Raw genomic sequence first — 18,671 nt, 5'->3', positions numbered from 1 at the left:
GTTGTGTGTGTTGGATGCTGTTTCTGTCGAATGAAGCTTGTGTTAAGTCGAATTTTAATAAAGTAATAGCTGCGTCGCCCGACTTTGCACGGTCTACCTCGAAAATAAAGGTTTTGTCAAGTGATGCGAGTTCAACAATCAGGCTTGAACAAAAAAAAACCAGTAAAATGTTTCGGTGAATTGCGGAAAAATAACCAAAGAGGAAAATTTGTTAAGCCCCCGATTACAGGATAAGCCTCAAAACAAAAGCCAGAATTTTATTTTTTCATATTCGAGGAAACAAAATGGCAACAGATCTTTCTTCTCAATGATCTTTTTCAAGCTGCAAATCTTAATAAAAGCAATGTTACGGAAAAATGAGATGAAGCACTGAATAATGATTTGAATGAGGGAAAGCCCTCGAAAAATAGGAATTGCATGACGAAATTCTAAACATTATAAGTAATAGGTATTAATTGATATCCCCGCTAATTAAATCAGAGAATTACGAAGCCAAACAAGAGGACGGAAAAATTATGAATCTATTGATACCTGGTTCGATGGTCAGTTCACTGGCGTTTGGGAGAAGTAACATTGACATAAATAGGTACATACGCTCAGTTTTTTATAATATAAAATTCTCTACACTGTAAAAAATCTCGAAAAACTCTCTGAATATATAAAAAAGTTTTCCGTAATATACAGATTCGTACGCCCTCCGCAGTTTTCCGCTATAATCAAAAACGTTTCCCGTATAGCAAGAAAGTAAGAGTCGACGCATGCGCAGCTCACAATTTTATAGTCCAGCAGCAAATCTAAACTGAAACTTTCGAAAGCACGCAATGAAAACAAGTGCTGACTCATGTATGCGAAGTAACACTCATCAAGGGGATTAGTAGAAGTTTTGTTCCTCGCATGAATTCACTGAAGATAATTCTAAAGTCTTATATTTTCTTGCATATGTATCGTCATAAGATTGAATTTGAAGCTATGTCACTTATTTTTAAGTACGAAGTGCAAATTCTCGACGCATGCTCGCGGAAGGAATACAAACTGAAATTGAAAACCAAATAACTACCGAGAGGACGCCATGTAAATTCATTGCGTCGCATAACTTGTGTAGGTAATTTACTTTTTTCTTGGATACTTTTCTTCTTTCTACCAAATGGGTAATTTTTGTTGGCAGAATTTTATTCTGTCATAAAAATCACCTTTTTGGTGACCAAAGCCTGCAAAAGACCACCACCGACGAATAGGTAAGTCGCTTTGCAACTCTATTACTTTAAAGAGATTTAGTTCATATAAATCTCGTTAAAAAAAAACTATTTTCTTCAGTATTATTTTTTCGTTTTGAACTATTGCAATTTGAAAATATTTTACATTACATAGAACTCATATTTAAAGTGCAAGTGTGTCTAGTTTTATTCTGTAAAATTTATGAATTGAAGATTATAAAAAAATTTAAATATGTGTTATTGTGTACTTTGTTTTTATGTGTCAATCTCAGTTAATATTTGGCTATGTATCAAGCATTATGAATTAAATGTTATAATATGCAAATTGTCAGGTTTGATAGTTCGTCTTTAAGGTTGCATGTTTTCATTCTCTTGTAAACAGTGTAGCTAGATTGTATGAAGTAAAAAAAAAAAAAAACTATATCTTGTAATTAGGAACATAGTGCTTCAGTATTATCTAAATGACGATATCTCTTTAAATATTTGCATTAGCGAAACGCTTTAAATTAGTTAAATGTGTATTAATTTATTTAACAAATAGATACATATATGTATTTAAAAGTGTCTTCATTTTTTTCGTTTTACGAGCCTCAATTTTACCAAAAGCAAAAAAGAAAAAAAAAGACTTAATAAAATAATTTTGTATTTTTACACCATATTAAAGTATTTGACTTATAATTTATATGATACTTTGATTTATAATGTATGTGATACTTTGATTTATAATGTATATGATGTTGCTTTTTCAAGGGGGGGTGGGCGCTTCATAGCATTTTATGGGTGCACCATCACTTTTATGGTGGGGGAGGGGTTATTCTCGTATATATGAAATGGAATAATCATGTAATAGAGTTCAATGTTTTAATAAATAAAATATATAATGCATTTTGCGCACACTGTAAAAATAAAATCAGTAACCTATTTTGAATAAGTATTTATATTTGTGATGAGCTGGAAAAGGGCAAGAACAGAAGAATCAACCCGAATGGTTCCAGCAGGGGGACTTGGTGTCATATTTAAATTCATCAATTTCTCTGTTGGTACTTTTCGGTACACTTTGTTCGTCAGAGAAATTGACTTGAGGTGAACGAATTCCGGAACGCGAAGGGTAGGTAAGTCCTGTCAAATTTTATCCGAAGATAAAAGCTATCAAGTTTGATACAAGATATGTTTTTAAGTTCTGCATTAAAAATACAATATGTTGATAGTTTTGTCTTGAAAATATTGAGAGAAAAACTGAAGTTTAAGATTGTTTAACAAACAATCCCCACTTTTCTACCCCCACTCCAATTCCCCGACGATTTTGTGATTAGGAATGAAACTACTAGATTATTTCATAATTTTTCAAAAATTTATAACTGTGCATATGTTATGCTGTTAACCATGCTATTTGTCATTAGAAATTCCAAAAAAAAAAAAAATCCACGAATAATTCTAAAATTGCTTGTATTATTGCTCTTAGATATGAAAGAATTGAAACTGATATGGTATGCAATACTATAATAAAGAATTATGTTTTAGAAAAAATCACGGAAAAAGGATTCCGAAATTCTCGGAAACGTTTTTGAAAATTGTTTGGAGAATTCCGAAATACTCGGAAACGTTTTCGAAACTTTCATGAACCACAGCTGCACAGAATACTCAGAATCATTTCTGGAAATTACGGAAAGAAGATTCCGAAATACTCAGAAACGTTTCTGAAAATTACAGAAAGAGGATTCCGAAATACTCAGACACGTTTCTGGACATTACAGAAAGAGGATTCCGAAATACTCAGACACGTTTCTGGACATTACAGAAAGAGGATTCCGAAATACTCAGAAACGTTTTTGAAACTTTCATGAACCACAGCTGCACGATATACTCAGAAACGTTTCCGGATTTTTTTTACAGTGTAGGTGACGGTAGCCATTAGCGGAAACGGTGTTTATTAGCAATCATCAGCCCGGAATAGGAAGTGAATGAGACTGATCTGATCTGATCTGATATGCAGCAGGGGAGGGAGGCACGCTCCCTTTTTCCTGTTTCTTTGGAGAGTTAGGGGCATGGGGTGGGGAGGGTGGAGGGATCGTTGGTGCTAGCACTGACCAGACGAGTGACCGAAGCAATGGTTCGGTTCAACTCGAAGATTGAAGGCAAGGCATGGTATATTCAGTAAATTACCGCCGTATAGCCAGGCCTAAGGCAGAAATACATGAAATACACCGCCAGCTCAGTCATTTCCAGCCGGAATAGACACTTTGAGCCTGATCACTTTCACTGAATTCACTTCGATTAAAAACTAATAATCTTAACTCGAGGAGAAAGACTTCCTTCAAACTAAAAAGTTTTTTAAGGGGGGGGGGGTATCTTTATCTTAGGCCCGCTTTGTGGGCCCCTCAATCTCTCACGGGCCCCTGTGAAATGCATAGGCTTGCCCCCCCCCCCTCTCAACAGCCCTGCCGTTACATCTGGACCTCAGAAGCAGACCTCTAGCTCTGAGGTACAGGTATTATGAGTGATGATTTTCTAGAATAGGTAAGACGAGGCATATCCACCAGTTGTCGTTGTTGTTGTCATGATCTAGCTAGACTGGCAATTTGGGGCAAACAACGTTATGCATTTTTATTTCTTATCAATTTTAAATGATGGGAATTAGTAATCTGGAAATTTTGTATTTAGATGAAGTTTTACCGTTTAAGTTCATCTATATTAATGTCATTTCCTGAAAAAACGCAATTTTATACAACAAAAAACTTTTTTTTTTAAATGTAATATTTGCTTTAGTTGGGCCTTGAAAAAAAAGAATAAAATGAAGTCTCAGACGATTTTAATTATGACGATAAAAATTTCGCTCCTTAAATAATTATTAAAAATAACCGTCATCATGGTAATCTGAAAAATCAGAGCAACATCAAATTCGGTCCAGTGAGGATAATAAATAATTCGTGATTGCTCAAGAAAAAGAAAAGGAACATGATTTAGTAGCATTTTATTCCATTAAATGGTTTATTTTTCAATTAATTTTATTATTATGATTTTTATTTATTTACTGATTTTTTTAAACAATTTGCTCATGGGAGGTTAACCTCACTAGATATTGAATGAGTCATATGTACTGATAAAAGTTTATCGGCTGTCAAAAATTAGTTCCCAGAGACCCACCGCATTAATTCTCATTTAAAATTGCCATACAAATTTTGTTAAACAAAGTAGCTTAAACACTTCTTTCAGTCAGAATAAAGGCATTCTATTGATTTTAAAGTCATTTATTTTCTTGCGACGAAAGACTTGAAAGATATTAACAAGATCTATTATCAGAAGATTTTCAAGGTTATTAGAAGCAGCTGTAAAGTGCTTCGATTGTGTTATCGAACGATAAAAGATATCTAAATATAATATGAAATTACTTTCCTCTACGTCCAGAATTAGCGCATGTTATTTATAGTTAATCGTATTGTATTTTTGGAAGTGAGATTTTTACCGCTGGTAAATAAACAAATCTTGTACTTATGTTTGATATACGCATTGTTGATTCGGTATTAAACAAAGGAAAACTGTAAGCATGATTGAAATAGCTGTAATAACTACAGACATATTTTTATTTATTATTTAAATGTCTAGCAAAAGTTAAGCTGAAAATTTTATAAAACAAATAAGCTTTAATTTAGCAACGTATTATACGTTAATCGTATTGTAGTTTTAGTAGTGAAATTTCTACTGCTGGTAAATAAACAAACCTTGTACTTATGTTTCATATATACGCATTGTTGATTCGGTATTGAACAAAGGAAAATTGTAAGCATGATTGAAATAGCTGTAATTACTACAAGCATATTTTTTTATTTATTATTTAAGTATCTAGCAAAAGTTAAGCTGAAAATTTTATAAAACAAATAAGCATTAGTATAGCAACGTATTATACGTTAATCGTATTGTAGTTTTAGTAGTGAAATTTCTACTGCTGGTAAATGAATAAGTCTCGTACTTATGTTTGATGTACGCATTGTTGATTCGGTATTGAACAAAGGAAAACTGTAAGCATGATTGAAATAGCTGTAATTATAAAAGACATATTTTTAAGCATTAGCAAAAGGGAAGCTGAAAATTTTATAAAAAAGATAGTCTTCATTTCAACAATGTAATATACGTTAATCGTATTGTAGTTTTAGTTGTGAGATTTATACTGCTGGTCAATAAACAAATCTCGTACTTATATTTGATATACGCATTGTTGATTTGGTATTGAACAAAGGAAAACTGTAAGCGTGATTGAAATAGCTGTTATTAATACAGGCATATTTTTACTTATTATTTACGTCTCTAGCAAAAGTGAAGCTGTAAATTTTATAAAAAAGATAATCTTCATTTTAACAACGTATTATACGTTAATCGTATTGTAGTTTTAGTAGTGAGATTTCTATTGCTGGTAAGTAAACAAATCTTGTATTTATGTGATATACGCATTGTTGATTTGGTATTGAACAAAGGAAAACTGTAAGCGTGATTTAAATAGCTGTTATTAATATATTCATATTTTCATTTTTTTAAGTATCTAGCAAAAGCAAAGCTGAAAATTTTATTAAAAAAAAGATAATATTTATTTTAAATCGTAAAGTAAGAAATAACAACATCAAAAAGCGCAAATTGAGATTACTGCTGACACGTGCTTCGGCGTTACAAGGACCGCCTTTTACAATGCAAAAGAAATGAGATTATGAATGAAAAGACAACCGACAAAAGCCTTTTGTCGGAAGCTGCAGTTAGTAACGACTAACTTTTACTTATTTTTAAAGTATCAGGCAAAAGTGAAAATGAAAATTTTATGAAAAAGTTAATCTTTATTTTAACAACAAATCATGGAAGCGATGTATTGCATACTACGAAATACGTACTTGAAATACATAAAACGAATAACTTAAATGATTGGTATATTTTGGCAAAAATAAACAGAAACTGATTTTTTCTCAGAATGCTTCCAAATGCCCGATTTTTATTTTATGAAGGTGACTGCGTTTTTAGCCTACTTTCCCAGTAAAAGTCAGAAAAAGAAGAAAAAAGCATGAAAGAAGGCTTAATGCATCTTTAAAATATCGTTGAAAAACAAGAAAAAGTCAAAAATAAATAAAATAATTAAATAAATATTGAAAAATTAAAAATTGGAAAGTAGGGTATTGAGATGGGGAAAAATGTCTGTCGGTCTGTCTGTCTGTCGGTCTGTCTGTCTGTCCCCCCCTAATAACTTTTGAATGAATAGTCCGATTCGAACAAACTTTTTTTTGTTCGAAAGATCTCGGCGAGGACACCTCATTCCCATATTTCACTTTTTGATTTGAACTATTTTTTGTTAAATTTTGAACAGTTCAAAAAAATTTAACATTAGCGCCTACGGGGAAATTCAAAGCAATTCCGAACTGTGAGGCGAATTTGCTTCAAACAAACTTTGTAGGAAAAAGCTTTTGATAAAAATCTTGTATATAAGATATCTTTTTGATTTGAACAATTTTCCGTTCAATTTTGAACAGTTCAAATCCCTTAACATTAGCGCCTACGGGGAAACTGAAAGTCAATGTAGATTCCGTACTTGAAGGCGGATTTACTTCAAACAAACTTTGTTGGAAATAGCTCTTGACGACCTACTCCCGACTCCGGCTCCGAGAATTTAGGGGGACCTGACACCGACTCTGACTCCTGTTCCCGACAATTAATCGGACTCCGACTCCCCGACTTCGACTCTGACTTCGTAGCTTTGGCAAACATTTATACACGGAGGACAAATGACTGACTCCGATTCTTGGATATTCGACTCCGACTCTTTTATCCCAAAATGAGATTGACTCCGACTCCGACTCCGCTGCTGTGGTTTTAACTGTGAAATAATTATTGTTGATATGATTTGTTTTTATTTTCACGCTAAAGTTTTAATTTAGGTACTTAGTTTTCGGTGAATAAACTCGAAAAATATGCGCAGACGATTTTTTTTTTTTTGACAATGAAAATTATTTCTTTAAGTTGACATTTTATTGTTTTTTTTTTATTTTGGTAAGTGTATTAATTCGTTTAAAAAATTATTTTCGGCAACAGGGGAAAAAGAAACGATTTTTCTTATTTGATGTATTTATTTTAATGAACTTATTATTATTTTTTCGTTTTGAAAGCTGTTAAAAAAATTTTTTAATGGAAAGAAGTGTATTAGCTGCTTTGTTTAAAAGGTGCTGCTATTTTATTTGTTCGTTTTTTTGAAGAAAAGTAAGGAATATTTTATTCCTAGAAATCAGCTTAAAATATTAAAAAAAATATGCTTGAAAAAATTTGCGATTTTAGCTATTTTTGAGAATATTGATCAGGTACTAGAAAGTAGTATGGGTATACGGGAAAGTAGGCTCGTCTAGTTCTAGACGAACTTCTTGTTTAATCTGAGGATTTCACAATTAAATCTATATTTTTAAAATGTGTGCTTCTTTTGTATAAGTATTATTTCTAAAAAGAGTAATTGGTTTTCCATCTTTAATTTATATTTTAAATTAGCAGCACGAGAATTTACGCATAAAAACGATGACTAAAAATTAGAACACTTAAGCGAAGTATTTTATCGCATATCGCTCAATTTAAGTCTTTATAAATATAAGTAATTTTGATGGTTTGATGGAAATGAGTAAAGGGGGGGGGGGGTAACAACCTTAATTTTTAGCATTACTAAAAATATATGCTTACCAATCTTCATAGAACAGCCATTTCTTAGAAATGGATAAAGAAGGCAACTTGTTGCTGTTATTTTCTAGCTAGCCAAAGCTAAACCGTTCACTGAAAATTAGCATAAACGAAATATTTTCTTGTGCTCTAAAGGAAAGATCTTGTTACACTTTAACCCCCAAAAAAATTAATTTGAATTTTTGGCATCTTGAATTCAAATTATGTTTTTCGCAATCACGAGCGTGTGTGTGTATAAATGCGCGTGTGTGTTTGTGTAGGCGCATGTGTGTGGGTGCGTGTGTGTGTATATGTATGCATGTGCGTGTTGTGTATGCAGTGCTGTGTGTGTACGTGTGTGTGTGTGTGTGTGTAGGTGTTCGTGTGTGTGTATGTAGACATACGTGTTTGTGTTTGTGTGCAGGCATGAGTGTGTGTATGTGGTGTGTGTGTAGGAGTGTGTGTTTGTGTTTGTGCGCAGGCATAAGTGTGTGTATGTGTGTGTGAGCGTGTGTGTGTAGGAGTGTGTGTGTAGGATATGAACGCAACCTGGAGACGGTTTTCGCAAGAGGAGTAGCATCGTGAGGCCGGTCGACGCGACGGTGGTGCTGACAGAGGGTGCTGGTGGGAGAATAAAATGATAGGAACGCCACACAAAAACAATCAAGTGAGAGCAATAAGCAATCGTGATTGCTCAAAAAAAAAAAAAGACATTTCTTTCCGAAATAAGGGTTAACAACCTTAATTTTCAAATTGACAGAAAATATCCACTTTCCAATCTATATAGAACGGCCACGACTTTCTCACAAATAACCACATAAAGACAGCAGTTTTTATCTCGTATTTTCTAATGAGCTAGTTCTAAACTGTTAACAAAAAATTTAAAGGAACAAAAAATAGCATTAACGGGGCACTTTCTTGCGCTCTACACTGTAAAAACAATTCAGGAACGTTCCTGAAAAATAATGGGCAGCTGATGTGCCCAATTTCTGCCAGTAACAACATATCTCGCAAAAAACATAACAGTTTCTGCTAAAAGTCAGTAACCTTTCTGAAGAAATTAGGAAATCTTCCCTGTTAAGGGGTCACAGTACCTTTCAAACATTTTTTTGAAGTTTAAGTAAAATTTATGCTTTTTTGAAACCATAACATGCATACTTATTTCTTAATCAGTAATTTATTTTCAAAACTTAAAAATATTTACTACTTTTTTTAAAAATTCAAAAAATTGAGGAAAATTTCAATTTTTTAAAATCCCTAAGGCTTTTTTATTTTTGCACTAATTGAAAAAAAGTTTTTTGCTAAACGATTACTATAATCATCTCTAAAAATCTGTGCATTCATTTGCTTATGAGTTTATTAGAAAATTTTCTATGACTAATTATGTAAAAAAATCAAAGTTTTTTTTTTTTTTTAATTGGTTTTCAAAGTTTTAACATGCTCTAAACATTTGAGTAATTTATAAAATGCTTATCCAATGCACTGTTTTGTCAAATATGTTATCCCAATTGCAAAAATATTACTTTAAAGCTGTATCTTTAACAGAAAAAAATCCTTAGAGATTCTAATGACATGAAAACACACAAAAAAAAAAAAAAAAAACCATCATCGAGAAAATGCAATTTAAAGTTTTTCTTTTGCATAAGAGCACATAGCGAGCATGGCCTGAAACCACACATAACTTTTTAAATATTTGAACTAAAGCAATGAAACTTTTCCCCTGTGTTCAGAATAGCTTTTAGTTTTGAAATAAGCAATAATTTTTTTTTTTTTTTTTTTTTTGATCGTTTCATCATTTTTGAGGTACTGCAACCGCTTAAAGCCAGTCACGTCTGTGGAACTTTCCAGAAAAATCAGGTAAGCTTAATGTAACCGATTATAATCTTTCGGATTTACCAAGAAAGCTCCAGAAGCATTAAAGGGACCATGGCCAAAGTTAAGAGAGAACTGCAAGTAAGACTAAGCATGGCCCTTGCCTGCAAAGAGCTTAGTCAATGTGTAGGGATCGTTAACTGGTGGTTAAAAATATTTTTCGCAACAGTAAAAAACCTGCATTCCTGCAACTTTCAGCAATTCAGGAAACTTTTTTGCAAAGATACATATTATTACGGGGAAATAGATGAAAACCTGTGGAATCCCGAAACATTCCACGGAAATAACCAGTAACGTTTCGGGATCATTTTACAGTGTAAAAAGAGATCTTGCTTGTTACACCTCAGATAGAATAAAACAAAATAGAAAAGAAAAACCATTTCTTTTCAAAATAAGGTTGACAATCTTAATTTTTAACATTGCTAAAATTATCCGCTTACCAGTCTTCATAGAACGGCCATTTCTCAGAAATGGATAAAGACACAACTTGTTGCTTTTATTTTCTAGCTAGCCAGTACTAAACTGCTCACTCAAAATTAGCATAAAAGAAACATTTTCTTGCGCTCCAAAGGAAGGATCTTGTTACACTTTAACGCAACAAAAAATGACACTTCTTTCACAAAATAAGGGTTAACAACCTTAATTTTCAAATTGACTAAAAATATCCGCTTACCAATCTACATAGAACGGCCACGACTTTCCCACAAATGGCCAGATAAAGACAGCTGTTTTTTTGCTCTTGTTTACTTCTTGATGTTGCAGAGATAGGTTTTGCAACACGGCTCTAGATAAACTAACTGCACAATAACAAGAATTTTCTCACAGCGAAAAACACGAGCAGCAAAAAGCCTCCACTTTTTTTTGTGGAGGGAATCGATGCCTTTGTGCCCAGTTCATCAAATTCCTAGGTTATCAGAGTTAAACGAGCTGTATATCTCTCCGCACTAAGACCTCTCTTTAATAAATCCGTACATCTCATCGGTACAATTTTTTTTTATGCTTAACTGAGTTGCTTGCTGATAAGATATTAACTCTGTAACCCTTGGTCACAGTTCATATAAAAGGTTTGGGAACAATAAAAATCTCTGATTCTCTTCCGGGAAGTCCTTCTCTTGGCACTCAGAGAGTTTAATTTGCTAAAAACTCCCTGCGTATCTATCCGAATGAAAGTAAATGTTTATTAACTGTATTTGACCTGAAATTACCTACTTCAAAGTTTATGAAAGTACTACATAGCATGCTGGAGGACACTTTTCAATGATGCACTGATTGACACTTGGCGACCTTAGGTTGCAAAATAGTCAATTCGCGATAATAACTCGAATTTGTTATCGTTTCCCGATCCCTTTGTCTTAAATTTCATGTCAATGGGATTGTTTCCTTCAGTCAAAAGTATTACTTTTAGTCACTGAAATTAATAGAATAAGCGAAAAAAATAACATGGGGCGAGAAAAAAACTTTCATTTTCCCAACGCTCAATTTTTAATTAATTTGTCCGATTTTGAAAACAAGGCATGGTCTTTATGACGTCACAAATGATGCACTTTTGCGCATCTTCACTGGCGGTTCCACGTCATGGTAATCAAGAAGCGAATTAAATATTGCGCTCTACGCTTGCTATCAACCATATCGTTGCCAATACATGTGAGTAAAGAAACGAATTAAATATTTTGCACTGTGAATGGCAACACTGAATGGCATTTCATCATTTGTGAAGTCAGCGGCAGAAGCCGTAAACAATGAAAGCGCTCCGATTTAAGTAATTATTTAAAAATATTAAACGTAAACAAATTTATCAAAAATGGTCAGATCCTATGTTTTTAAGCATGATTTTTTAGAAAAAAAATACTTTTAAAATTTGGGAAACGACCCCATTTATTTCGATGTGTTTTTTTTTTTTTTAATTTTTTTTAAAATACGCTAAGAAACGTAGTAGCCTGATGAACAGAAAAATCGTACAGGTACAATGAGTTGAGGAAGTATTTCCGAAAGAGTGTTTTCGTTATTGAAACACATAATAAGACTGATAGCTAAAGTTGAAAAAATGATTAATGAAGAATTTGAACAAGAAGATGACTACAAGTACTCTGACTTTATAAATTTGAATTAAACATCGAAATTGGCCGATTGGCCATGATAGTTCCATCTAATAAGATTTTTTACAAGAGTGAGGGAATGACACTTCGGTTGAAGAAGAAGCATTTGTACAAAAGCTTGAGGAATTATTGTTTTACTAATCGCAAAGCTTTATTGATGCTTAAAATGCCGGATTTGAAAAATGAAATGCGAATAAAAAGTAGGGTGTATTAAAAATTTAAGTGTGGTTATTTTCGTTAGTAAAGTAAATTTCATGTTCTGTGATTTTATCAGTTGTCTCAAATTTCTTAGAAATATCTTAGATTTTCATTACTAAAGTGTTAAAACCGAAACTAGGTGCAAGTTGAACTACCGATAAGTCGAAGGTTTTCGTCAGTGCCGCTAGATTCGAGGTATCACGAAGTAACTGTGATGCAAAAAGTATATTTTAATGAAAAACAAATAGATTGAATGAGACGTTTCCGACGGTTTCAAGACCTTAGGCCGCCATTCACATGATAAGTTTACAAACAACTAAAAAATAACGTAAGAACCAAAAATTATTTCGTGGAAGAACGCTCTTAAGCCACGCCCCGATATGAGCACCCGAATGATTGTTCTATCACTCAGGAAATGCGCAGAAGACTTTTTGAACTCGTAGCGCAATGCTGAACCTACTCCTGCTCAAATCCTGGTCTCGATTTGACTTTTCTAAAACGGCCGATCTTTTTAGAAACATTTCACAAAAGGGGAGAAAAACAGCGTAAATATTTATATGAACTTGTTCGTTCTAAAGCTGCTTTTTGTTCAAGATTAAAAATTACGAAACGTGTTGAAAAAACGTTTTAATGAAATTTTAAGCAAGTTTAAGTATAACAAGGCAGTCTTAGGTTGATGTTCACATCGTAAATTTGAAATAATCGTACATGAAAAGAGATAGATGGGTTTTCAAAGAGGGTGTTAGTGTGGGAGGCAATCTACCTATGTGGCATGTAGTTAGCTAGTTACTTCGCAGATGGCGCCATTAGAACTACATATTTTTTAGAAACCATCTATTCAGTGATTAACAATCTAGAATGGTAGATCGCCTGCTGCACTGGAGCAACAAGGACTGTTCATCAAAAAAATTTGTGTCAAAGCAACCTATCCATTTATACCAAAATGCCAATTAAAAAAAAGTAGTATACTTATGTATGACGGTGTTGCAAATAATTATTATAATCTATATAAATTAAACAGAGAATATATCTGTATATACGTTTGTATATTCTCTATACAAATCCACAGTTTACGTCGGATCTCGACCAAATGTGGCAGGGAGGTTCTTGGACATCTGAGAAGGAACGTAGAGGGGTTTTCGAACGCTAAAAGTCACCGAACCGTTCGAATTTTAATTTTAGGACCCAAAATTTGTGTTTTTCTATAGTATGAGGACGAAAAAATACTCGCAAAAATTCGAATAAAATATCCATGGAAGTCCCTAATAATTTTTTCCCCAATTTTCCAAGGTAATTAGAACGTGAATTATAACTGTTTCTTACTAATTTCATGCTAAAATGTGGATAAGCCTTCAATTAGAAATCCATTTGAGTAACTGTCGTTGTTGAACAATACTTCAATAAAATTTTGTAACGTGAAGAAAATCATTGAGAAGAAAGATCTGTTGCCATTTGTTTTTCTCGAATGTGAACAAATAAAATTCTGGCTTTTGTTTTGAGGCTTTTCCTGTAATTAAAGGATTAAAATTTTTTTCCTTCGTGGTTATTTTTCTGCAATCTGTTGGGAAGTTTGACAGATTTTTTTTTTTTTTTGTTCAAGCCTGATTGTTGAACGAGCATCACTTCACATAACTTTTATTTTCGAGGTAGACCGTGCAAAGCCGGGTGACGCAGCTAGTGATTTATAAAACTCTTCGAAGGTGCAACTATATTCCCTACTTAATATTTATATCAATTATAAGTGCAAGTGGATCAAAAAAGAAGCCAACTTCCAGGCAATTCGCCCATCGAACGGAGCGGGTTCCGTTGACTTGCATCCAGGATTTAAAAAACGTAATGAAATTATGCATTTTACATGCATTTTGATGCATTTTTCCCTTTGAAATGCATTGAATATATTCCTTTTTCCCCTCCTCCGAACAATTTTGGAATGACAGGCCTGGTCAAACCTAAAATTTGCTTTTTTTTTTTATTCAGTTTAAATAATCATGATTAATCACAAATGAAAAATATAAAATGCATCAAAATGTTTTCTTTTTGGTTTCATTCATGGAAAAAAGGGCTGCCCCGTGTATAGTCGAGTCCCGACTTATGCGAGGGATACGTTCCAAGACTCCTCGCGTAAATCGAAATTTCGCGTTGTAGAAAAGGGTATGTATACACTTATAAACACCTCTCAAACTGCTTTAAAGCATTCTTCAACTATACATTAAAATTCTTATAATTAAGAACTGTACTTTTACTATACTTAAAAAAATAAAAAGCTGCTTCATTCAATATAAAAAAACTGTTAAGGTGCACAAAATAAATGATCAATGGCACGGAAAGACATGAAATAAAACTACATGCTACGTACATCACTTATACTTATTGTCGTGCTACCGTCGACGCACGTTTTAGTTGTTCAAGCATATCAAATATATCTTAAGCTTTTTTTACTTTCTTTTTCTTCCCATTTTTACAAACTTTAGTTGAAACAATGCACTAAGGTGCCATTCTATTTCATCAACTTTAATATTTCGAAAGAAAAAAGAAAAAGACGCTAAGTGGTTACTTGATGCACTAACAGAGCTATGCGTGGACTAGTATGGTGAAGGGAACTTCCGCTATCAGTAACGCTATAGGGATAAAATACATTCACGAAATCAATATTTGGATCCAATAACGAAACCGATGCTTTCCTTCCGAAAAAATTCGTATTGCGGACGCGTTATCCCTAAAATTCGTTACTCGGGAAAAACTCGCGTTATAGTCATTTCGCGTAAGTCGAATAGGGTTGTAGCGGGAGTCGACAGTACCACAATTCCACGCGAGGAATATCTACCGCGATATATTATTGGAAAAAGAAAACCATAAAAATGTAATGAACTACGTCAGTTAGTGCAAATAAAACAATCAATTGCATTGAAATCAGCAGACCAATTTCAAGAGCCAACGCCTCCTTTGTCATTAGCTAACGAAGAAAGAAAACGCTATTGTGGGTGGAAGTGTTTTCACAAGTTTTTCCTTTTTTTCGCTTGGTACTGACAAAGGAGTGATTGCTCTTGAAATCGGTCTTCTGATTAAAACTATTTTTAAAAAAAATATCGGCCAACTGATATTGTTCTTCCAAATTTGATCTATGCCACGTGAAAATTATTTTTTCTTTAAAATAAACCACTGTCCTGTCCAAAGAGTTGCATTTAGATATGCATTTTAAGCTTATCTAAAAAACTAGCAAATCGCCCGTCAAAGTCATTACATTTTTATGGTTTTCTTTTTCCAATAATATATCGCGGAAGATATTCTTGGCGTGGAATTCATATACTGTCGACTCCCGCTACATCGCTATTCGACTTACGCGAAATGGCTATAACGCAAGTTTTCCCCTAGTAACGAATTTTAGGGATAACGGGTGAAAACTGCTTCTACATTTGAACGAAGCAATTGCCTGTTTAGTGATATTTTGACTGTTGAAATTTTAACCCTAACTCCAGTGGATTAAACATAGACTAATAATAAGAGTAGACCGAGCTTTCCCAGACTTGCTGATGAAAAAATTGGTTCATGGATACATCATGTGACTGGTACTGGTGGGAGGCTTGGCGAAAATTTTGGCATTATGGTTGCTAGATGGCAAAGTTTGGCACTCGACATGTATTTTAAGAGGTAATGTGTTTTCATTGTAACTTTTTTCCAGGTGCAGAGATTGAACTGTTTTTCTTTTAGTTATGCACTATTTTGACATTAGTAATTAGTTTTTGATCAAAGTTTTCTGTAACTTTTATTTACTAATCGGTATCTTAAATTGAAATTGTAGGTAAAAATCTTACCGTTTGCCGATTCTTTTTTGGCGCTTGCATCTTTAATTCCTTAGAGAGTTATTGAAATTGACTAAAGAAAATGCACAATACTATCTAAACGAAAAACTCACTATATTAACAAAATATTTACAACTTAGAATAACAAATTTACAAATCGGACCCCGTAAAAGATCATTCTTCCGTGTTCCATCAATTCTATTTATTTTATTTCTCGCGGGCATTGATCGTCCGCTACGATCAACGCCCGCTGTTGCTAGGATACCGCCAGTCACATGGTTTGGTTTATGAGCAGCAAAAGGGTTGCCATAGCTCGGTCTATTCTTATTATTAGTCTATGGGATTAAACCCTAAACTCCAGTAAATAGCGATCATGGTTGACCACTTTTTCGCTTCTTCATACTCTTAAAATAACAGTTTTACCAGAAAAACAGTTAAGTGACCGAATCCAGGTTAGCCTTGCCAAAACAAAACATTTTCCTGAATGTCAAACATTGCCGAAAAATAGAATCAAATTATCATGCTATGGCGCTAATTTCATCGTTGATGACGTCAGAGCTTTACTCGATCAGTGAATTAGCTACTACTGTCTGACCATCCATTACTTGGAAAGGCTAATATCCGGTTTATAGGCGGAAATGGACGTTTCTATTAGTTTATAGGGGTGTTAGTTGGTTTGTTACAGATGAGCACTTTCGCCTCTCTATTATTTAGCCCCAGTTTTGCAAAAATAAAAATTTGCTAACGGCAATATCTTTTTAATCCAAAGTATATTCGAACTATATTCTCACGGCAAAAAATAATTGATTTATTTATTCACAACAAAGTTTTGAGCTTACTATTTTGCTTTTACGTTCCTGAACGAAATGAAAATATTTTCTTTCCTTTTTGTTGTTTCCATGGTAACTATTTTTTGTTTTCCCTTATTTTATTTTAGAGAATGCAATAAATGAATAAGGCACTAGTGACATTATAAAGCGCGTGCGTCAAAAAACCCCATCGTTATTTTCCCTTCTCCCCTGCTAGATTCATTCAGATGGAATAGACTTTATTGGCAGATTGTCAAATTAGATACAATCCGCGGTCAAACAGTATATTCGGAACTCCAGCGCTCGAATACGCTACCTTGCGGTGATTTATAAAACTGCGAATGCAACTAAAACTTTGCCACGTTGCGTTCCATGTGTGTCTGTTGACGTAAACACAGGCAGTTTGTTCTGAGTATTTATTAACGCAATCGATGTGTCTTAGTTTGCTTTCAGCTACAGAAATTAATTCGTCCCTTAGTAGTATTCTCGAGCTCCTCAAAATAATGTTAGTTTTCATTATTTCCTTAATAATAGGTGAAAGCGAAAATTCTGGATTAACAAACTTGGATAACGTTCTACAAGGTAAAAAATTTTATTGTTTTGTATGAATTTGTAAGAATATGGGAGTTTTTTTAATCTTAAATTAATTAAACTTACCATATTTTACAGCAGCATTTAGTTGGAATGGACAGTATGCAAAATATTTTCTTGAATATATTATCGTAGAACAAAATGAATAACCAAGAAAGAATTTACTTTATTCCTTTTATTCTCAGCTGAAAGGTATCGCCAAATTTGTTTAGGGTTATATAGTTTTGGTATTGTGCGAGCAAAGTAGCCTTGGCGAGATTTCGCGTTTTTAGTTAAACCATTTTTAATTTTTATCATGAGTGGAATAAAATGGTAGTAAGATTACAGAATTCGATAAGTGAAATGAAATAATTGTCAATCAACTGAAAAGAAAACTACCACCATATATCCGTGAGAATTTTGTTGATGATTTGCATAACATGACACAATTAAATCGTAACTCAGAAATTAGAAAAATCGAAACAGAAAATTTTTAAATTAACCGATTCGGGAATTCAAGAGAAATAACTCAGCTACAAATGGAAAACAAGCGCTAGCCAAAGCAAAGCAAAGAAGTATCATCTTCTTTTGGTAATAATTTGTAATGTCATATTAAATTTTCTAGCATTAATTGTTATTCTTGTCAGGCCACAATTATTATTTAGTTTTATCAAGAATTGATAAATATCGAATTCAACATCGTGAAAATGGCTGCTTAGAACTACGAACTACGTACTTTGCATTAATGTTTGACGTTTAGTAATGCTTCTTGAATTCTCATTTCTTTCTACGTGGGTCAGAATATCAACAAGACTTTGAAAATTAATTTAAAAAGAATAAAGCGAAACAATCATACGTACGAACAAAAATCACAACACTTTTAGCATTTTCTTCGTTACCATGTGCGTTTGTTTTAGTTTTCAATTCCGCCATTAGACAGTGACTTCAGTGCCCCCTATAGTTCGTTGGAGTTGCGAATAGATGAAGATTATTTTGCAATAAAATCATTGCTTCAATTTTTTTCATGATCCATTTTGAAAAAACAATCCTTTTAAATATTTATATAATTGTTTTTCCGTTATTTTCTGGAGGGGGGTGGAGGGGGGATTACATACTTTCACAAATTGCAACACAAGATACTTACCTTGCAACTGCGAGTTCTAAGTCCCTGGAATACCTTAAAGTTTCAAAAATTGCGAAGTTGCGTTCAAATGTTCTGTACTCACGCGTGGAGGGTACATTCTCAAAGGATTGAAATATCTCCTACAACGGCTAATATAGCCGGCAATCTGACAGCTCAAGTCGTCTGCTAGATCAAAAATGATTATTCCTATCTGCGCAAAGGCCTTGACTGATAAGTTGCCATTTATGACCAAAATTTACTATTTTTGTAAAATTGAGAAGTCTAAAGTTGTGTAATGGAATATTTTTAGAAGCTTTTAG

General features: G+C 33.4%; 1 long non-coding RNA gene across 1 annotated transcript in view; it reads right to left on the bottom strand.

The window, feature by feature from the left end:
• Positions 1 to 18,463, bottom strand: part of LOC129229878 (uncharacterized) — a 38,940-nt gene extending 20,477 nt beyond the window's left edge. Inside the window, exon 1 of the long non-coding RNA XR_008581122.1 lies at positions 18,373 to 18,463. This is a non-coding gene — a long non-coding RNA (uncharacterized LOC129229878). The remainder of the gene's footprint in view (positions 1 to 18,372) is intronic.
• Between the last annotated feature and the right edge of the window lie 208 nt (positions 18,464 to 18,671).

This window comes from Uloborus diversus, chromosome 9, assembly GCF_026930045.1.
Source record: "Uloborus diversus isolate 005 chromosome 9, Udiv.v.3.1, whole genome shotgun sequence".
Lineage (NCBI taxonomy): Eukaryota > Metazoa > Arthropoda > Arachnida > Araneae > Uloboridae > Uloborus > Uloborus diversus.
The sequence above is the reverse complement of the archived record's forward strand: the minus strand, read 5'-3'. Positions and strand labels throughout refer to the sequence as shown.